This window comes from Pan troglodytes, chromosome 14 (genome assembly GCF_028858775.2).
Source record: "Pan troglodytes isolate AG18354 chromosome 14, NHGRI_mPanTro3-v2.0_pri, whole genome shotgun sequence".
Lineage (NCBI taxonomy): Eukaryota > Metazoa > Chordata > Mammalia > Primates > Hominidae > Pan > Pan troglodytes.
The window spans coordinates 80,695,586-80,719,093 of record NC_072412.2 but is presented as its reverse complement, the minus strand read 5'-3'; the positions used below and the strand labels follow the sequence as shown (position 1 = coordinate 80,719,093).

The following is a 23,508-nucleotide window of genomic DNA, read 5'->3' as shown; positions in this document are numbered from 1 at the left end:
TGCCACCCTAACAACTAGAGAGATTGGCAGATACAGAGATCAGAGAGCTTACTGGGAGCACAAGCCATATCTGGAGACTTAAATTTAAACACTTAAAAGGTAATTGAATAATTGCTGAAGTCTGAAAGATTAAAAACCCCTGGGAGCCAGGTTTTGGAGGGCAATACCCATGTTTTTATGAGTTTTACCTCCAGGAGCTTCATCAAGCTCTCAGGGTCAAGGTCAGAGGAAAATTACCTCATGCTTCTGATACCAAGAAGGGAAGAGTAACTATTTTGAAATATACCTAGAGTGTTCTGTACCCTCAAAGGAAACTATTTTATCAGCTTCTAACCAATGTGAGTTTTACCAGAGCTTAACAAACCCATAAGGGAAAGTAAATACCCAACTCCTGCACCCTCTAGCCTTCTTTTCTCATGTAAGGGAGAAAAAAGCTAGAAAGTATTTGTAAAGATCATAGTCTAGGGTCATAGTCTCACTAAACCACTAAGACCTGGTAATAAGATTGTAGAGTACTTCCTTCCCTCCACCCACACTATATCAATAGGGATCCTGTATAACCCAAGTTACAGCTGAGAGCAATTTCAGAGCACAAACTCTATTTAAGAAGGAGTCTCTAGAGAAGCCCAAAGACAACAAGGAAGAGAGAAACAAGGACACTAGAGTAAATGTTAGCCTCTAATACCTATAGGTACAGCGAATAGTAAACACAGTCTAATTCCTATCCAGATAAACGTAAAACCTCACTCTAAAAGGCCATATGCCTCAGTTCCTTCAATCTGATACAATGTCTGGCTGTTAAAAAAAATTACAAGGTAATTTATAGATTCAATGCCATCCCCATCAAGCTACCAATGACTTTCTTCACAGAATTGGAAAAAACTACTTTAAAGTTCATATGGAACTAAAAAAGAGCCCACATCACCAAGTCAATCCTAAGCCAAAAGAACAAAGCTGGAGGCATCATGCTACCTGACTTCAAACTATACTACAAGTCTACAGTAACCAAAACAGCATGGTACTGGTACCAAAACAGAGATATAGATCAATGGAACAGAACAGAGCCCTCAGAAATAACGCCGCATATCTACAACTGTCTGATCTTTGACACACCTGAGAAAAATAAGCAACGGGGAAAGGATTCCCTATTTAATAAATGGTGCTGGGAAAACTGGCTAGCCATATGTAGAAAGCTGAAACTGGATCCCTTCCTTACACCTTATACAAAAATTAATTCCAGATGGGTTAAAGACTTAAACGTTAGACCTAAAACCATAAAAACTCTAGAAGAAAACCTAGGCATTACCATTCAGGACATAGGCATGGGCAAGGACTTCATGTCTAAAACACCAAAAGCAATGGCAACAAAAGACAAAATTGACAAATGGGATCTAATTAAACTAAAGAGCTTCTGCACAGCAAAAGAAATTACCATCAGAGTGAACAGGCAACCTACAAAATGGGAGAAAATTTCTGCAACCTACTCATCTGACAAAGGGCTAATATCCAGAATCTACAATGAACTCAAACAAATTTACAAGAAAAAAACAAACAACCCCATCAAAAAGTGGGTGAAGGACATGAACAGACACTTCTCAAAAGAAGACATTTATGCAGCCAAAAAACACATGAAAAAATGCTCGCCATCACTGGCCATCAGAGAAATGCAAATCAAAACCACAATGAGATACCATCTCACACCAGTTAGAATGGCAATCATTAAAAAGTCAGGAAACAACAGGTGCTGGAGAGGATGTGGAGAAATAGGAACACTTTTACACTGTTGGTGGGACTGTAAACTAGTTCAACCATCATGGAAGTCAGTGTGGTGATTCCTCAGGGATCTAGAACTAGAAATACCATTTGACCCAGCCATCCCATTACTGGGTATATACCCAAAGGACTATAAATCATGCTGCTATAAAGACACATGCACACGTATGTTTATTGCGGCACTATTCACAATAGCAAAGACTTGGAACCAACCCAAATGTCCAACAATGATAGACTGGATTAAGAAAATGTGGCACATATACACCATAGAATTTTATGCAGCCATAAAAAATGATGAGTTCATGTCCTTTGTAGGGACATGGATGAAGTTGGAAATCATCATTCTCAGTAAACTATCGCAAGGACAAAAAACCAAACACCGCATGTTCTCAGTCATAGGTGGGAATTGAACAATGAGAACACATGGACACAGGAAGGGGAACATCACACTCTGGGGACTGTTGTGGGGTGGGGGGAGGGGGGAGGGATAGCATTAGGAGATATACCTAATGCTAAATGACGAGTTAATGGGTGCAGCACACCAGCATGTCACATGTATACGTATGTAACTAACCTGCACATTGTGCACATGTGCCCTAAAACTTAAAGTATAATTTAAAAAAAACTTTAAAAAATTAAAAAAAATTACAAGATATACTAAAAGGCAAAAACAAAGCAAAACAAAAAACAACAAAGAAAACACAGTCCAAACAGACAAACCAAACAACAGAACCCAATTTAGATATGGTGGAGATTTTGGAATTATACTGGGAGATCAAAATGGAAAATATGGACAACATGTGAGAACAGATGGGTAACATAAGCTGAGAAATGGAAACTCTAAGAAATAATAAAAAGAAAATGCTAGCAATAAACAACAGTGTAACAGAAATGAAGAATGCCTTTAATGGGCTCATGAGTAGACTGGATATTTCTATGGAAAAAGAATCAGTGAGCTTGAAAATATGCTCATAGAAATTTTCAGAACTGAAATGCAATGAGAAAAAAATAAGGAAAATGATGGAAGAGAATATTCAAGAAGTGTGAGACAACTACAAGAGGTGTAACATATAAGTAATGGCATTACCAGAGGAGAAGGAAGAAAGGGAAAGAAGAAGAAATATTTGAAATAGTAATGACTGAGAATTTTCCAAACTTAATGACAGACAGTTAACCAAAGGTCCATGAAATTCAAGCTCATGAAGCTCAAATCATGAACATCAAGCAGCATAAATACAAATAAACTATATTTAGGTATATAATATTCAAACTGAGGAAAATCTAGGCTATTAGGCATATCATATTCAAACTGAAGAAAATCTGATAAAAGGCAGAAGAGAAAACATCTTACCTAGAAAGGAACAAGGATAAAAATTTTATCAGACTTCTCTTCAGAAACCATTTAAGCAAGAAAAGAGTAGAGTGAAATATTTAAAGTGTTGAAAGGAAAAAAGACAACCTAGAATTCTGACTTCAGCAAAGGTAAAGATAAAATAAAGATTTTCTCAAACCAAAATTGGGGAAATTTTTACTAATAGACATGCCTTACAAGATATATTAGTATTTTAGGGAAAGGAAAATAACATAGGTCAGAATATTTTATCTGCATAAAGAAAGAGTGTCAGAAAATGAATAAATTAAAATGAAATAGAATCTTGTATTTTTTTAAATTGATCTAACTGATAACATTTGTTTAAAACAATAACAACAATATATAGGGTGACTATAGCTTATGGATAAGTGAAATGAATGACACCAATGTTCTAAGGGATGTGAGGGAGAATTGGGAATACTTTATTATAAGATACTCTTACTACCCATGAAGCAATATAGTGGTATTTGAAAATAGACTTCAATTGTGCAAATTACTTTATAATTTGTGTAATATCAATTATCTATTGTTTTAAAAAAGGCAAAACAAAGTATTTCTAAGCCTTCTTCATATTCAAGGCCAAGTCTCCTGATCAGTTTTCAATTCAGTCTCTGATATACACAGTATGGTCCTTCCAGTTATCAATAATATGGTGATGCAATGTATCTTAAAGAAAGTCATAGAACTAAAACCAAATGGTGCTGGCATTTAACCTGGCTTTGGAATTACTATATGTAGTTAATCTACTTTGGACTCTTCATTTAGGAATTTTGGAATGCTGCTAAACTTGTCTGATGCACCACCTTCTAACTCCTTCCCACATCCATTTGGTTCTTGGGTATAAAATGAGTGGTGCTCTTATTGTGTCCAGGTTTTGCTTCTATACTGCTGAAACCTATTCTATAAGTTTTAATCCATGCACTATTAATATTTGCACATACAGAGGCAATGATGACTGCTTGACCCTCACATGATATCAATAATTGTAAGATACATTCCAATTTTAGAAATATTAAAATTTAGAAAGAAGTATTCCTTGTAGAATTGATGAAACAAAGTAAATTATTTGGATGACTCCTGTGCTTAAACCTCCTGTATTAATCTGTTTTCATGCTGCTGATAAAAAGATACCAAAGACTGGGCAATTTACAAAAGAAAGAGGTTTAATGGACTTACAGTTCCACGTGACTGGGGAAGCCTCACAATCATGGTGGAAGGCAAGGAGGAGCAAGTAACATCTTACATGGATGACAGCAGGCAAAGAGAGAGCTTGTGCAGGGAAACCCCTCCTTATAAAACCATTAGATCTCTTGAGACTTATTTACTATCATGAGAACAGCATGGGAAAGACCTGCCGCCACGATTCAATTACCCCCAACTTGTCCCTCCCACAATACCTGGGAATTCAAGATGAGATTTCAGTGGGGACACAGCCAAACCATATCATTCTGCTCCTGTCCTCTCCCAAATCTCATGTCCTCATATTTTAAAACCAATCATACCTTCCCACAGTCCCCCAAAGTCTTAAATCATATGGGCATTAATTCACCCTAAGTCTATAGTCTGAAGTCTCATCTGAGACAAGGCAAATCCCTTCCACCTTTGAGCCTGTAAAATCAAAAGCAAGTTAGTTACTTCCTAGATACAATGAGGGTGCAGGCATTGGGTAAATACAGCCATTCCAAAGGGGAGACATTGGCCAAAACAAAGGGGCTACAGGCTCCATATGAGTCCAAAATCCAGTGGGGCAATCAAATCTTAAAGCTCCAAAGTAATCTCTTTTGACTCCATGTCACATCCAGGTCACACTGATGCAAAAAGTGGATTCCTATGGTCTTGGGCAGCTCCACCCCTGTGGCTTTGCAGGGTACAGCCTCACTCCTAGCTGCTTTCATAGGCTGGCATTGAGTGTTTTCAGCTTTTCCAGGTGCACAGTGCAAGCTGTTCATGGGTCTACAATTCTGGGGTCTGGGGGATGGTGGCCCTCTTCTCGCAGCTCCACTAGGCAGCACCCCAGTGGGGACTCTGTGTGGGGGCTCCAACCCCGCATTTCTCTTTTGCACTGCCCTAGCAGAGGTTCTCCATGAGTGCCCCACCCCTACAGCAAACTTCTGCCTGGACATCTGGGTATTTCCATACATCCTCTGAAACCTAGGCAGAGGTTCCCAAACCTCAATTCTCAACACCACGTGGGAGCTGCCAAAGTTTGGGGCTTGCACCTCTGAAGCCACACCCTGAGCTGTACCTTGGCCCATTTTAGTCATGGCTGGAGTGGCTGGGACAAAGGGTACCAAGTCCCTAGGCTGCATACAGCAGAGGGACCCTGGGCCTGGTCCATAAAACCATCTTTTCCTCCTAGACCTCCAGGACTGTAATGGGGGGGGGGCTGCTGTGAAGACCTCTGACATGCCCTGAAGACATTTTCTTCCTTATCTTGGTGATTAACATTCAGCTTCTCATTACTTATCCAAATTTCTGCAGCCAGTTTGAATTTCTCCTCAGAAAATGGGATTTTATTTTCTATTGCATTGTCAGGCTGCAAATTTTGCAAACCTTGTGCTCCCTTTTAAAACTTTCCCTTTTAAAACTGAATGCCTTTAACAGCAACCAATTCACCTCTTGACTGCTTTACTGCTTAGAAATTTCTTCTGCAAGATACCCTAAATCATCTCTCTCAAGGTCAAATTTCCACAAATCTCTAGGGTAGGGGCAAAATGCCACCAGTCTCTTTGCTAAAACATAACAAGAGTTACTTTGCTCCATTTCCCAACAAGTTCTTCATCTCCATCTGAGACCACCTCAGCCTGGATTTAATTGTCCATATCATTACCAGCATTTTGGTCGAAGCCATTCAACAAGTCTCTAGGGAGTTCCAAACTTTCCCACATTTTTCTTTCTTCTTCTGAGCCCTCCAAACGGTTCCAACCTCTGCCTGTTACCCAGTTCCAAAGTTGTTTCCACATTTTTGGATATATTCTCAGCAGTGCGCCACTCTGCTGGTACCAATTTACTCTATTAGTCTGTTTTCAGGCTGCTGATAAACACATACCTAAGACTGGGCAATTTACAAAAGAAAGAGGTTTAATGGACTTATAGTTCCATGTGACTGGGGAGGCCTCACAATCATGGTAGAAGGCTAGGAGGAGCAAGTCACATCTTACGTGGATGGCAGCAGGCAAAGAGAGAGAGAATTTGTGAAGAGAAACTCCCATTTTAAAAACCATCAGATCTCATGAAATTTATTTACTATCATGAGAACAGAATGGGAAAGACCTGCCCCCATGATTCAATTATCTCTCACTGGGTCCCTCCAACAACAGATGGAAATTCAAGATGAGATTTCTGTGGGGACACAGCCAAACCAAATCACCTCCCCAGTTGATTGTGTGCTGAGCACTGTGATTTCCCCGTCTGATCTTCTATAAAGGAAGGCTTTGCTGCCCAGCTCCTAGAAGTGCTCAGAGGACAGTCTGCAACTGTCTGTCCATCTGGGGACTTCATAGTTGCAAAGAGACCCCATATGCCAAGATAATTCCCCTTTCAGAGTGGCCCACATCCACTGACTGATGGAGGTAGGAGTATAAAGGCCTAGCTATATCTGCTCAGCATGTGGCCACTCTTACTGGCTGTGTTAGCTCCCTGTGGGGTTGGCTGAAGATGTTGGATCTTGCAGTCCAACTTCTCACTTAGCCCAATTTTGCCTCCCTCGCTGCTTCCCACAGGTATTAATCCCAAGGACATCCCCTAATAATCCTCTTATATACTGAACTTTATCTTGGAATCTGCTTCCTGGAAAATTCAAAATATTACAGCATTCTATGGCACTTGGAAAAAAGTCAAAACTTTGCTGGGTGCAGTGGCTCACACCTGGAGTCCCAACACTTTGGGAGGCTGAGGCTAGTGGATCACTTATGGCCAGGAGGTTGAGACCAGCCTGGCCAACATGGCAAATACCTGTCTCTACTAAAAATACAAAAATTAGCTGGGGTGATGGGACATGCCTGTAGTCCCAACTACTTGGGAAGCTGAGGCATGAGAATCACTTGAATCTGGGAGGTGGAGGTTGTAGCACACTGAATTGCAGCCTGGGTGACAAAGTAAGACTCTGTCTCAAAACAAACAAAAACAAAAAACAAAAACTCAGCAAAACTCTTTCCATAGAACATACAGTTTTCCCCCTGCTTCTTAGCTTCATCTCCTGCCACTATCTCCCTGGATTCCCAGGTTCTAGACATACTCACTGCTATGAACTCAATTGTGTCACCCTCAAAATTTAAATGTAGAAGCCCTAACCTTTAATGTGATGGTACTTGGAGATGCGGCCATTGGGAAGGATTAGATTTAGATGAAGTTACCAGGGTGGAGTGCTCATGATGGGATTAGTGCCCTTATAAGAAGAGACACCAGAAAGCTTACTTCCTCTCTTTCTCTCTGTCAAGTGAGTACACAGCAAGAAGGCAACCATGAGCAAACCAAGAAGAGAGCCCTCAAGGGGGAACCAAAAGGCTGGCTGGTACCTTGATCTTGGGGTTTCCAGCCTCCAGAATGGTGAGAAATAAATTCCTGTTATTTAAACCATACCGTTTTCTGGTATTTTGTTACAGCATTCTAAGCTAACATAACACCTGCTTTCTACTTTTTGAAAATGTCAAGCTCATTCTCTCTTCTCCCCTGTTCTTTGCTATGTGTTATTCTTTCTGCTTAAGCACCTCTTAAGTGGTGCTTGTTTAGCAAGATCTCTGACCACCACATTCAAATTAGCACCACTCTCTTATTCTCTTCATAACATTTATAGCACTTATATTAAATCAACCAAATTACCATATTTGAGTATGAATTAATTTGTCACTTATGGGACTGCTTCTCTCACCTCCCTACATAAGAATATCAGTTCCATGAAGGCATGCCATAGCAGCTTAACAAATATTTGTTGAATGAATGAATGAATCATGATTTAGAAAGATAAATACGTATATGCTACCACCACCCCACTTAGTTCTATGTGATCTGAGAGATCTGAGAAGACTGTTGCTTTAAGCCATGATTCTCTCAGATCTGGCTTGGCTTAGAAGAAGGTATGTACAAGACCTAATCATTAGCTATTTTATTTCTGTCATTGTTGTGAAGTGCTTGCCCAGTTAAGGTTTAAACACCAATTAGAAGATGCTGCAACAGCCATATTGTGAATTTCTCAGGGCAGTCTGAAAATTAACCCAGTATTTGGGGTGGCAGATGTCACTCAAACTGGGTTGTTTATTTAAAGGGCCCTCCTGAAGAAAGCAGTCTGGCCTGAATATCTTTCAGTGTGGATTGGAACGAGTCCTGGCCCTTCTCCTTCTGGTGGTTACTGTTCTGAAAGACATCCAATTGCAGCACTCTACAAATAGTTTAGTGAAAAATGCCGAGAGCATCTCTTTATCTTTATCTTGTGTTCTTGCTAAACTGACTGAGTTCAATATCAGCTTCTGGAAAGCATTCTAATAATCTCCAAAGTGTTTAAGAAGCATTACTCACATTATCACAGAAACATGTCTTGCTCCAGAAATGTATTTACTGTTCTTTTTAGAAACACAGATGCATTGTAGGTAAATAATACAAAACAGTTACTTTCTTGCCAAGGGAAAATGCCGTTTTTGTATTTATCTATTTAAGAAGCAAATGAAATCACTCATGCTGGAGGAAGATGTATGATAGATGAAGATCTTAGACTTGCTCACTTCTTAATCTCTATATTTATTCATAACTATTTTCAAGTTTATCTTTTTTTGGTTTAACTGTGGAAGTCCTATCTTCTTTTAAGTCAGCCTGGTTTTAACAAACAAAAATATATTATCTTAACTCTTCCATGGTTAGGAGTCATGGCTTCTGTTAATTGACCATCTGGCTGCACGCTGGGAAAAAGATAAGCCTGTGTAAGTCTTGGAAGGAGGAATTTAAAGTCTCAGCATTTAGAGATTATCTATTACTTTATAAAGTTTTAACTTGTTTGAAATATCAAATTGTGAATGATTACCCTTTGATGAGAGAGAATTTGAATGAATCAACAGTGGCAGCAAAGAGCATGCCTCCTCTTGCTTTCTTCCCTCTATTTCATGATATAACAGCCATACCATTTACAATTAGATGGTCATTTTCAAAACGGCAATTTTTTTTTTTAGTTTGTTTTCTTGAGACGTAGTCTCTGTCACTAAGGTTGGAGTGTGGTGGTTTGATCACGACGCACTGCAGCCTTGAACTCCTGGGCTCAAGTTGTCCTCCCGCCTCAGCCTTCCTACTAGCTGGTACTACAGGCTGGCACCACCATGCCTGGCTAATTTTTTTTGTGTGTATATATATGTATATATATATATATATATCAGATATGGGGTTTCATCATGTTTCCCAGGCCAGTCTTGGACTCCTGAGCTTAAGCAATCCTCTTGATTCGGCCTCCCAAAGTGCTGGTATTACAGGCATAAGTCACTGCACGTGGCCTAGAATGGCAATGTTTTAAGTATGCTGAATCATTCTTGTTGCACCTCAACTACACGTGCATGATTTAATGTCTCTCCTGCGGTTGAAGCAATTTAACCTTCAAGTTATTGATGGAAATCTATAAAATACTTAACATGAGCCAAGTGCCTGGCCCATGGTATGTACTCAAGAAATGAATATTGAGTGAATTTGTCCTACTTCTTCAATTCTGTTTCCAATATTGAAATTGCATGTAAATTCCATTGAGACTCACTGCTCCGGAGGTTAGGGTGGGGAGAGGCATTTTCAATCTGGATCTTCCCAGTATATTTGCCAAAGAGCTCTAAGTGAAGTCAAAGCAGCAGGCTAAGGTAGAAACCCTTGATATTGTTATTGGATTCATCTTGGATATAAAAGGAGGGGAAAGTAGTTTAATATGGGAGTTCTGCTGATTCTCACAGGAGCTTTTCTGTTCTGTGCATAGGCCTAGAATCTATGGAGACCCAGGTGTATGAGCTGGTTTGAAATGGGTGTGCAGATTTCTGAGCCCGAGGCATTTCTTGTTCTGCTCTGTAGTTTCATAGAGAAAATCCAAGAATGAATCAGTGGGAGGTTTTGAGGTTGATGGAAGCTACATTTTGGGCTCAGCTGTATGAGAGTAGGGAACAGTAAGAATTGCTGGCCCACTGATGTGGTGTTGAATCTGCGTGGCATATGTTATCTGACATCACAATCCTGGAACACTCTTAATGGCTGCCAGAAAAATATAAAATCTAATGGAAAAGTAACCCACTGAACCAGAATGAATCAGCTGTTCATTCCTCCTCTATTGGAATTTATCTTAAAAATGGAAATTAAGCCTGAATTCATATAATTCAGAAACTCAAAGCAAGAAATAGAAAAGCTCTTAAAGGATCATTAATCTGTCCCTCTTGCATATCTAGTTAGTTACATAGATTTTATGAAAGAATTTGGAATATAGATGAATCTTTAACTTACAGTTTTTCTTTTTTGAAGAGATCTATTGTTCTCATCTAAGTGGTTCAATGTTTCATTGACACTCATTAATCTCTGTTACATCCTGTGAGTTAGGTAAGTGGAAAATATTTTTCTTCCACTTGTACAACACGAAGTCCTATGATGAACTCCTCTATGAATTTCCACATTCACCCTCTGGGCTTGGAAGCTAAGTATCCATTAGCTGTGCACTCCACCTCCCTCTTCTTCTCTCTACCTGAATCATGGACAGTTCACTTTTTATGAAAAACTGGTTTTGGCATGGGGTCATGATTAACATATTTGCATGATTATTGCTGGCACAGAGCATGACGGTTAGACATGTGCACTGCATTTACCTCTTGCAAAAGCTGGAATAATGTAAATGACATATAATCATAAGACTGATATGAAGATTAAGTGGGATTTATAGAAAACATCAAAGTTCCTGGCACATGCTAAGTGTTTCATATAAATGTTCATCAGAAATGCCAATACTAATGGTCTAGAGCTGGCTGTGCTTTCTAAAGATGTTAATTGGGTTTTTAAGTTTTAAGTATTTTTAAAATTATAATGTCTTAATTCAGGCTGCTATAACCCAATACCATGGAGTGGGTGGCTTCAGCAACAGAAATTTATTTTTCATGGTTCTGGAGGCTGGGAAGTCTAAGATCAAGGTGCCAGAAGATCTGGTGTCCTGGTGTGCAGATGGCTGATTCCTTGTATCCTTACAGAATAGAGAGCAGAGAGCTGGAGCAAGCTCTTGAGTATCTTTTTCTAGGGGCATTAGTCCCATTCATGAGAGCTTTACCCTCATGATCTGTGTACCCACTAAGGGCCCCACCTCCAAATTACCATTACATTGAAGATTTGGATTTCAATATATATATTTTGAAGGGACATATTCAGTTCATGTGAAAAGAAGAAATTTCTTCATTTGAATATAATACATAGAAAGGACATTGCAACAATATGAATAGTTTTTTTGGTTTTGTTTTGTTTTTTTTGAGATGGAGTCTCACTCTGTTGCCCAGGCTGGAATGCAGTGGTGCAATCTTGACTCACTGCAACCTCCACCTCCCAAGTTCAAGTGATTCTCCTGCCTCAGCCTCCTGAGTAGCTGGGACTACAGGCATGTACCACCATGCCCGGCTAATTTTTGTATTCTTAGTAGAGATGGGGTTTCACCATATTGGCAAAGCTGGTCTGGAACACCTGACCTCGTGATCCGCCCACCTCAGCCTCCCAAAGTGCTGGGATTACAAGTGTGAGCCACCGTGCCTGGCCATCTCTTTTCTCAATATTATATTGTATTATTTGTCTATTGTTTTTCACCATTTCACATGATCAGTGACTTCCCAAAAATTTCAGTTGAAAGGAGTGTGTAGTGAACTTGAGAGTATAGGACAATGAGATATGTAACTGCCTATGTTCCATTGCTACTTTGAGCAGAATCCTCTGGAAACACTATGGAGTGATGGAGAAAGCACCATATGGGGAGTCAGATGACCTGCTCTCTATCCCAGCTCATCAGGGAGTCTCTGAGACAAACACTTACCAGGTTAGAATTTGAAGCTCTTTATCTGTAAAGTAGAAAAAATGGTAATACTAGCTGTATAAACCTCATGAGGTTGCTGTAATGTCCCAATGAGATAATATATGGGAAAGTACTCTGTAAACTCTAACCATTTTAAAAGTAAAAGCATCACTGTGGGTGGAGACTCATAAGTAGATTCTTCCCAAAAAAGATAGTCAAAAGGTAGCAGTTGTTTTAGAGAATCTTCCACATATGATGACATTATTCACTACTGTCATTTGAAATTTTATGAAACAACAAGTTATTAGTTTCTTGATACATTAAGCAATTTTAATCTGTTTTCACTTTATGAGATCCCAACTTTAGTGAACTTTTTAACAAGAAACTTCTATCATATTACGGGAAAAGTGAGAAATCGAGTTCATAGACTTAAAAAATTGTCATTTTAGCTAACTCTGAATGCAGATGTACAGGAGACATTGCAGTTTAAGTTTCCCAATACCTAGCATTAGAGAGTAAAAATTTAGACCAAATTCCTAGACAGTATGTCAATAATGAATAAAGCTTGATTCCTTTTTTTTTTTTTTTTTGAGACGGAATCTCACTCTGTTAGCCAGACTGGAGTGCAGTGGCACGATCTTGGCTCATTGCAACCTCCACCTCCCGGGTTCAAGCGATTCTCCTGCCTCAGCCTCCCAAGTAGCTGGGACTACAGGCACATGCCACCACGTCCAGCTATTTTCTACTAAAAATATAAAGCTTGATTCTTAACTGAATAATGTATAACAGTGTTAGAACACACAGATGACTATGTTAGGATTAATAAATGATGTTGAATTATCAGACTGCAAACCAAATTGCTGTGATTTTTGGAGACACAAATGTCATTAGCTTGTACATGTTAGAAATAATGTACATATATGTATCATGCTTTCATTCAACAAACATTTTTCTGATCACGTTCTTTATGGCAGGCACTGCGTAAGTCCTAGGGATACAAAGGAATACATAGTACCGTCCCTCTATTTTGGTGGTTTTAACCAAGGTAAATCATGGTGTATTTTTAAAAAATCGTATACACTTCTAGGATTCAGATTCAGTAGCCCTGCAGTGCGAACTGGGAAAGTAGAGTAAGAAACACATCACTCATAATAGAAACAGCTTCCCTGAGGTTTTGATGTGTCACTCTGGTTAATAATCACCAATCACCACCACTAATAGGTGTGGAGAGACACAGCGTGGTAAAAACAATTTCTGAGATGTGGAAAGGATATTAGGGAATCCCAAGTAGGGACATTTCATGTGTCCTCAGAAGGAGCTGACTAGGGACGGATTCTGGGAAAGGTGACTCCTAACCTTTCCAAATATTTTTTCTAATCACAAACCTAATGCAGTAAACCAATGAAGAACACAAGAAGCAAAAATCATCCATTATTTACAGTTTTGATATTCTTAAATTTTGCTGTTACATATATAGAGTGAATTTTCTTTTCTTAACTATTCCATTTTTAATTGTATAGATTTTTGAATTTAAGGTCTTTAATCACTCTGTCATTCAGGGAAATATGTCATAATTACCTTCAAGTATTTCTCTCATCTATTTCTTTGTTATTTCTGGGATTTCTATTGTGTATATGTTGGCATCAACATATTGTTTATAGATTCTGGAATTTATTCATTTATTGCATTATGTTTTCAGCTATCGTATTCAGTCTAAGACGGGATAAGAGATGAATATTCGATATTCAGTATTTCTACTTGGCTTTTCTTTTTGGCTTTGAGTTACTGTTTCATATGACCACTAACCTGTTCTATTAGTTTGAGAATTTAATTCTTATTCTTATTCTTACATTATGTAATAAAGCTCTTCTTTATAGTAAATGCACTTGGTATTAGTTATACATTGCTACAAACAAATTAATGACAAATTATCTTAAAATTTAGTGGGTTTAAGAAACAGTAATTTTTTTTTTCCTTTTCATGATTTCTGTGGGTCAGGAATTCAGACACTGTACAGGGAGATAACTTGTTTCTACTCCACCTTGTTGGAGACCCCAGCTGGAAGGCTTGAAGCTTGGGGACTAAAATCATGTGAATTGCATTCACTTGCATTTCTGGTGGTTGGTACAGGTGTTACCTGGAGGCCTAGCTGGGGCTGTTTACAAGAATCCACATGTGACCTCTCTATGTGGCTTCAGATTCCTCACAACACGGTGAGACTCCATGGATGGGCGTATGGTGCGATTTGTTGAGGGAAAGAGAGAGAACGAGAGAGAGAGAAAGAGAGAGAGAGAGAAGGAACGAACCCGGCAGAATTGTATTCCTTTTTTTTTTTTTTCTTAAAGAAACAGGCTATTGCTATGCTATGTTGCCCAGGCTGGTCTGGAACTCCTGTCCTCAACTGATCCTCCCATTATGCCCCCAACCTCCGCCTATGTAGTTGGGATTGTAGTCTATAGACCTGTACCTGTGTTCTTGTCTTGACCTAGCCTTGCAAGTCACATAGCCTCACTTTTGTTCTACTCCATTGTTTAATGTAGGCAGGAGTCTGCCCAAATTCAAGAGGAAAGAACATAGACCACATATCTTGGTGGGAGGGATGTCAATTACATTGTAAGATGAGCATATGGGAATGCATAAATATATAGGTGTGTGCATCTTTGTAAAACACAATTGTTCACATATTCCTTATTGTCTAGCTATTTTTGCCTGTGAGCTCAGCTTCCCCTGAGGCTATAACTATACTTTCTGTAATATGTAAGGAGGTGTGGTGAACCTAAGTGCTAGCTTGTACGTCTTTTGGTGAGTTTAAGGAAAAAAAAAAAAAACAGAGATGCGCTCTTTCTTTTTGTACAGGTGGAAGTTTCCAGAAGATTACTCTTTTGTTTTCCTGTAAGAGATTCTCATAGATTAGTACTTTGGATTCAAGGTTTTTCCTTTCAATACTATTTGCTTCATAATTAAAACATTTTCAGAAGAATTCAACAGTCCAAGCTAGTTCTTTGTCTGTTGGGAACCAGAGGTTACCCATTATCCTTATTTTTCTAAATAGTTTGGAATTTTAGTTTTGTTTTCTTCTTTGCCCTAGGAATTATTTAGTACAGTGTGGTTTTGTTTTCTAAAATTTTCGATTGGATTTCAAAATGTATACTTTAAAAGCTTTTCTTTTTAAAAAAATTTATTAAACTTTAAGTTCTGGGATACATGTGCAGAACGTGCTGATTTGTTACATAGGTATACATGTGCCACGGTAGTTTGCTGCACCCATCAACCTGTCATCTAAGTTTTAAGCCCCACATGCATTAGGTATTTGTCCTAATGCTCTCCCTCCCCTTGTCCCCTACCCCGCAACAGGCCCCTGTGTGTGATGTTCCCTTCCCTGTGTCTATGTATTGTCATTGTTCAACTCCCACTTATGTGTGAGAACATGCAGTGTTTGGTTTTCTGTTCCTGTGTTAGTTTGCTGAGAATGATGGTTTCCAGCTTCATCCATGTCCCTGCAAAGGATATGAACTCATCCTTTATTACGGCTGCATAGTATTCCACGGTGTATATGTGCCACATTATCTTTATCCAGTCTGTCATTGATAGGCATTTGGGTTGGTTCCAAGTCTTTGCTATTGTGAATAGTGCTGCAATAAACATACATGTGCATGTGTCTTTATAATAGAATGATTTATAATCCTTTGGATATATACCTAGTAATGGGATTGCTGGTTCAAATACTATTTCTGGTTCTAGATCATTGGGAATGGCCACACTGTCTTCCACAATGGTTGAACTAATTTACACTCCCAACAACAGAGTAAAAGTATGCCTATTTCTCCACATCCTCTCCAGCATCTGTTGTTTTCTGACTTTTTAATGATTGCCATTCTGACTGGCGTTAGATGGTATCTCATTGTGGTTTTGATTTGCATTTCTCTAATGACCAGTGATGATGAGCTTTTTTTCATATGTTTGTTGGCCGTGTAAATGTCTTCCTTTGAGAAATATCTGTTCATATTCTTTGCCCACTTTTTGATGGGGTTGTTTGTTTTTTTCTCGTAAATTTGTTTAAGTTTGTTATAGATTCTGGATATTAGCCCTTTGTCAGATGAATAGATTGCAAGAATTTTCTCCCATTCTGTAGGTTGCCTGTTCACTCTGATGATAGTTTCTTTTGCTGTGGAGAAGCTCTTTAGTTTAATTAGATCCCATTTGTCAATTTTGGCTTTTGTTGCAATTGCTTTTGGTGTTTTAGTCATGGAGTCTTTTCCCATGCCTATGTTCTGAATGGTATTGCCTAGGTTTTCTTCTAGGGTTTTTATGGTTTTATGTTTTATGTTTAAGTCTTTAATTTACCTTGATTTAATTTTTGTATAAGGTGTAAGTAAGCGGTCCAGTTTCAGTTTTCTACATATGGCTAGCCAGTTTTCCCAGCACCATTTGTTAAATAAGGAATCCGTGCTTGTTTTTGTCAGGTTTGTCAGAGATCAGATGGTTGCAGATGTGTGGTGTTATTTCTGAGGCCTCTGTTCTCTTCCATTGGTCTATGTATCTGTTTTGGTACCAGTACCATGCTGTTTTGCTTACTGTAGCCTTGTAGTATAGTATGAAGTCAAGTAGTGTGATGCATCTAGCTTTGTTCTTTCTGCTTAGGATTTTCTTGGCTATATGGGCTCTTTTTTTGGTTCTATGTGAAATTTAAAGTAGTTTTTTCGAGTTCTGTGAAGAAATTCAATGGTAGCTCAATGGGAATAGCATAGAATCTTTTTTTTTTCTTTTAGCAATCTACATGTTATTGTATTTTTTATCGTATGACTTTGGTCTCATTGCCATAACTGTTTGGACTAGAGGTGTCTGAAACTAACTCATAAATTTATAGACTGAATACCAATCTATGTGGTGGCATGAAAAATAAAATGAGTTGAGCCAATTTATCTGTTTTGCAAGTATGAACTAAGAAAATCTAAGTAAATAATCCAGATAGCCTTGCAATAGTTGGTTGAAAATTCATAAAGAAGAATCAGAATTCTATCAGTTTTGATGTGGTGCCTTACAGACTAAGTAAAGAGGAAACAGAATGTAAGAGTAAGTAGAGGACACCAGTTGGTAACTAAAGGTCATACTGCACAAGAGAGAACTTGCCACCTGTGTAGAAGGTAGAACAAGTAAGGTTAATAGCGTTGTCTCAGTTACTGGTGTCATTACGGTCCAACACCATGAAAATGCTTAATATAAGCATTTATTTTTAATTTATTTACTTCACTTACACATTTGTTCATTTATTTTCTTGACATAATTTCTTGAGATAAGATTTTGTTACAACTAAAAGAATGTAGTCTGAAGGCTTAATAGAAGTTTTTCTTTATTTTATATGTTTGGTTCTCTTGGGGAGGGTGTGGTGATTAGATACCCATGCTCATTTCTTCTGCTTTTGTGAAGGTTACCTGAGAAGTGGCATGCATGCTTGAAGGGTAGATGGGAGAATATTTAGGCAAGGAAAGTAGTGGCGAGAAAGGCACAAAAGCAAGAAGCAGCAGGATATGCCTTGGCAATTAAAGCATTATGGTGTTTTGTGAATATGAATTAAGCAAATAGCAGGAAGAAATGAGTTATTCTGCCTCCATGTATAGCGGAATAATGTTTTGAAGTGGTTTGTGTTTTGTTCTTGCTGATATTCAGAGATACAAATTAGATGCATTTTCCTTCCCCTCTCCATCCAGTTAGCTCATTCCTTTGTTCGTTCCTTCCTCCAACAACTGTGTCACTCTCCACCCATTTCCCCACTCCTACAACTTCTCCATCCCTTCTTTCACTACCTCCTCCCATGCAGCCTACAAACCATCTCATTTACCTCACTTAAAAATCAAGAAAAAAAGAACATTCCTTTCTCTCTATTCTACTACTTCATTTTACACCTTTTGGTCTTCACCAAACACATTGAAAAAAATGGTCTAGACTCACTTTGTCTCTTCCCAATCAACCATTAACCTGCAATCAAGTTTCTGACTCTATGACTTAAAGCACTTGACACATTGTATTATAGTTTATTTTATCCCCTGCTAGACAGTGTGTGCCTTAGAGGCATGGAGGACTGTCTCTCAGCATACGTAGTATCTGGCACAAAATGTGTACTTAAGAAAATCAACAAACATTGTATGATGAAGCCTGATTCATTCTTCACTTAAGCTTACAAAACTAAATTTATATTTCCTTGGCTTAGATGGTGACAGAAATGCAATACACCCTTTTCTAGGTTTATTTTATGTATCTATATTGTACTTTATTTTTCTTAAAATTCAGTAGGATTGTCTGCCCCTCTGTCTGTCTGTCTGTGTATCTTTCTGTCTGTATATACTTACCTACCTACCTTCCTGTCATGTATCTATCATCTAAAAATGATAGATTATACATCCATGTTTATTTAAACCCTGAATTTTTATCAAGTTTACATAAATTGTCTTAATAATTGTATACTCTGATGATTCTCAACCCAAGGTAATTTGTACTACAGATTCAGGTAGATGGTACTTTCCCATGAAGATAATGTTCCCATTAATGCAGGGATAGAGCACCAGCATCACACAGGCCAAAGTGGCTCAGGAGGTTGGACAGAACATAGTAACCACTTGCTATTCCTGCACAAAGTGTTTGTGTCACATTATTTCATCTCTAAAAAGAAGATACTGCTAATCTTCTTTTAGCAGTTTTAGGGGGCCGGGTGCAGTGTAATCCCAGCAATTTGGGAGGCTGAGGTGGGAGGATTGCTTAAGCCCAGGAGTTCACGACTACACTAGGCAACATAGGAAGACCTCATCTCTACAAAAAATTTAAAAAATCGGGCATTTTGGTGCCTGCCTATAGTCACAGCTACTTGGGAGGCTGAGGCAAGAGGATTGCTTGTGCCCAGGAGGTGAAGGGTGCAGTGAGTTGTGACTATACCACTGCCCTCCAGCCTGGGCAACAAAGTGAGACCCTATCTCAAAAACAAAATCAAAGAGAACATTGTACATGGTACCAATAGCAAAATAAATAAAGATGTTCCTTATCTGGAGATATTTTTCTAGTAGGAACACATACATAAGCATATCACCAGAAAAATGTACACACAATAATTTGGGGGTTGTGTCCTCCACCAAACAATTGTTGAAGTTATTATGAGATCTTGAGTGAGATGCAGTTTATCTGGAAAGACTCTATTGAAGAGGTCAATTTTAAGTCATGTTAAGTGTTTGCATCTTTATTCAAGAGAAGGAGCGCCTGACGTTGAAGGAGGGAAAGGACTTTAGGATAGAGAGAAAGGTATGTTAGCTCACAATGAAAGTGAGCAAGCTGGTAGACAGTTTTGATGTTGCCAGTTATTGTTGGTAAGAAGGAGTTCTCGATCATTTCTTAGCTGAGAAAAAAGTCCTGAAAATGAGTAAACACTGACAGGCAGAAAGTTTGAGTCTTGAAATACAATTACGTATATAATACTGAAAAGGAAAAGAAATAGGCTGGGCGTGGTGGCTCACGCCTGTAATCCCAGCACTTTGGGAGGCTGAGGCAGGTGGATCAAGAGGTCAAGAGATCGAGACCATCCTGGCCAACATGGTGAAACCTTGTCTCTACTAAAAATACAAAAATTAGCTGGGCTTGGTGGCGTGCCCTGTAGTCCCAGCTACTCAGGAGGCTGAGGTGGGAGAATCACTTGAACCCAGGAGGCAGAGGTTGCAGTGAGCCAAGATCGTGCCATTGCACTCCAGCCTGGCAATAGAGCAAGACCCCATTAAGAAAAAAGAAAGAAGGAAAGAAAGAAAGAAAGGAAGGAAGGAAGGAAGGAAGGAAGGAAGGAAAAAAGAAAGAAAGAAAGAAAGAAAGGAAAGAAAGGTAAGTATGTGACATAGCCCATGACCATGAAGAAGAATAACGATGTAATGAAGTTTTATGTTTGTGATCTAATCGTGATGCTCATGGGGACATTGGGCTGGGTCCTGACAAAACCTTTGTATCTGATAACAAAATGAATGGACAAGACATTAAAGTAGAGATGTTATTTAGAAAACCAAATGTGTCATCTTATAAGACAGAAAGAGAGAAGGAGACCAAGAGAGATAGATAATAGTATTTGGGAAATTCTTATTTTAAAAATAATATTGAACAAAATGGGTAACTGAGTTACTTCAGAGAAAGAGAATGGGAGGGAAAAATGAGCATCTTGCAGCAACACCACAGGGACTAGGCTCTTTTCTTTCTAGGAAAGTCAGTAAAAGGCCCCACAGTAAATGGTTTTCTTGAAGTTTGCTGAGGTTTCTTAAAACAGTTGTCTTCAATTCTTTGAGTGATCACACATCTCCATTATTGTAGGATAGCGCTTTAGTGCGTTATTGCCCATCTGGTGAGGTCACATTTCCCTGAATGTTCTTGAGACTTGTGGACATGTGACAATGTCTACACGTTGAAGGACTAGGTATTTATTTGAGTCTTCATGGTTTGTCTTTGTGCCTGTCCTTGTTCAGAGGGCCTCCAGGGATTCTAATCAGACTGATTTGTGTTTCCTGAGGCCAAGATCATTATTGCAGTCATCACAGCACTAGAGGATACCCCTTGCCCAGCCTTGCTGAGAGCCTTGAGAAGGCTCTGGGGTTGATGTGACTTTCTGCTCAGGTGGACTCGAGGAAGATGCAAAGAGGGTACTGGGGCTGTATGGGAACACTGACCAAGGTCCTGAGTCTAGAAGACTGCCCTGGTCGTTCAGACAGGTGTGCTTCCCAGCAGATGTCTGCACAGGCAGATGGGTCCCCAATTGCAGTGAGAGCAGCCAGAGCTGAGATTGCTTGACAAAAATGTCACGCCCAGAGACCAACAGGAACCTAACCCTATTTTCCCCTTGGAGCAAAGCTTCAGTATTCACTAATTCAGTGTTGGTGACAACTTTATAGAACATAACTACCATAAATAATGAGAATTGACTATAAATGGACAAGTATTAAAATCAAACATCAAGCTGAATACAGATATTTTCGGATTTAAAACTCTAGCTATGAAGTGGTAATTATATTAAATACAATGTAAATTGGATTAAAAACAGTTTCACTATTAATAATATACTTTGCAGAAACAGACAACTGTAAGTTTGCTGAAAAAGAAAAGCAAATTAAATCCCAGTTTTAATTTGTTTTTTTGTAAAAGAGGAATTTTCTTTACCTTTTTAATATGTTTCTTAATTGAAATATATTTACTCTCAAAACAGCAGCAAGCTATCCAGGTTGCTATTCTAGACTTGCTATTTCTATCTTTAAAATGAGAAGTGAATAAAAATTAAACAAATTGTTGTTCAGCTAATAAACAATTAAGGAAGAAATAAAGTAAGGTAGGAATGAAGGAAGGAAGGAGGGAGAAAGAATAGACATAACACAAAGGAAAGCTTTCTGCTGGGCTCCCACCTCAAATTATTTTAATTTTTATTCACTTCTCATTTTAAATATTAGGTAAATATTGTGTGGATTTTTTCCCTTCAAATTCAAGACATATTTACAGAGTCAAAATACCATGAGATCAAACACCTGCAGCCCAGCACTGTAACTATTTTAAATCAAGAGAAGCACAAACCTGGAGAGCAGAGAACCCTGCTTTAAATCTGAGAGATAGCAGACAGCATTCCAACAGGACCACTGGGTGTCATTTTATCTACAGGGAAGTTTCGTCCAAGTGCTGTACGTCATTCTGCTTTAGGAAAAGGGGAAAAATGTACAGAAGCACATGCAAGGATTGTAGCCACACCTCCTCCCCATGCAGGACACCACCACCCCTTTAGCCAATCCCTTCTCCATTTTCTCTTATTTTAATTTTACTGTCATTGCTCTGCCCTCTGGGAATGAGGAAATCCAGGAGGATTCACAGGGATTCTAAGACAGGGAAGGCTTTTTGCTTCTGTCTCAGGGAACTGGTACTTCCTGGCTGATGTCCTCCTGTGAGAGGCAGCAATTGTATTTTCTCCTCCAAGGTCTGGGTGAAGGTGGCATTTCAATTTGCTGGTATGACCCCCACCCTGTCCCTGATAAGGGTTGTCACCTCTGCTTGATGTCCTTCCCAGAACAAATGAGAACATGTAAGGGGGAGACACCAAGGAAGATGTTGGAGGAGAAGGCCAGATTCCTCATTTATTTATATGATATTAAAAAAAAATTAAACCTTTGATTGTCTCCACTAATATAACTGCTCTGAAGCCCTGTGCCAGAGCTACTTATAGCCTCTGAGCATGGATGTTGTCTTTGTTGGTCCCTCGATGCCCAGAAAAGACAGAGGAAATTGGTTCACTGCTCCTGAGGCTGCTCTAGCCCTTCCTCTTAGCCGCAGGTGGGGCTGGACTTTTCTCACCTCTCTTGTGACTCCTCAAGTGGTGGGCTCCTGCCTCCTCTCAGGTATCCCATCTGTTTCAGTGCCCTGCCTGTTGCAAGCCTCCTGGCCCATGCTGGCCAGTTCTTCTCTTGTCAGGGAAGTTAGAGAAAGAAGCCACCTTCCTGCCCTCCTGCGTGTGGTGTGAAGAGAGGTGCCTTACAAGCAAGTGCCTTCATGGTGAGGATAAGCTCACAGGCTCAAGGAAGAAACACAATTGTAAGAACAACAATGTGGAAAAGGCAGGATCCAAGTATTTTGGTGAGTATAAAAGGCTACCTTAAAATAACTATCCACCTACCCATGCAGAGTGGAGTGTAGACACAGAAACCAGGACAAAAACTGTTCACAGGGTGCCCTAGGCAAGGAAGGAAGCAGTTCAACCTGGGAGAAGGTAGGAGAGGGAATCTGGACAAATGATATTGTGAATGCCAAGATTATTGAGTGGACACTCAGCCAGGACTGATAGCTGAAAAGAGATGATTTGGGGACTTACAGAACTACTGTAGAAACAGAATCAGGTGATTGTCCAGAGTGACTTAAAATAAGGAGTCCCTAAGTGAGGACTCAGATGAATAAAGCAGTATTTTAATTACTCTCTTAGAATGGCCTATTTTTATGTAAAAATATGCTATATTTTCCCCCATGCCTCTGGTGAAACAGTTTGTGCTATAATCAGAATATCTAGCCTGAAAATAGTTTGCTATTCATGGCTACGCTATGAGATGGGATGTAGGTATAATGACCATTTCTTATTTTCAGGAAGCCTCAGTTTGTAATATTCTGGTCCTAAAAAAGAAAACATGTTTATCTAGCATGGTTTTTGATTTGGTACATCAGAATATGTGACCTATATATGGAGCATAAAAGAGAATAATATTATTTCCAGAATCACAGTCGCAAGAAAGAGCTTCAAGACTCAGTGTGGCACCTGGAAAGCTGAGTCACGATGCCGTTGGTGTGGGCTCACGCCTTGTGTGCACAGTGCACATGGCCATGTCTTGCCTCCAGCGGC

The 23,508-nt window shown here is 39.1% G+C and overlaps 1 long non-coding RNA gene across 1 annotated transcript in view; it reads left to right on the top strand.

Moving 5' to 3' along the window:
* Positions 1-22,748, top strand: part of LOC134808235 (uncharacterized) — a 211,845-nt gene extending 189,097 nt beyond the window's left edge. Inside the window, exons 2-3 of the long non-coding RNA XR_010150771.1 lie at positions 12,047-12,155; positions 22,538-22,748. This is a non-coding gene — a long non-coding RNA (uncharacterized LOC134808235). The remainder of the gene's footprint in view (positions 1-12,046; positions 12,156-22,537) is intronic.
* The last annotated feature ends 760 nt before the right edge of the window (positions 22,749-23,508 follow it).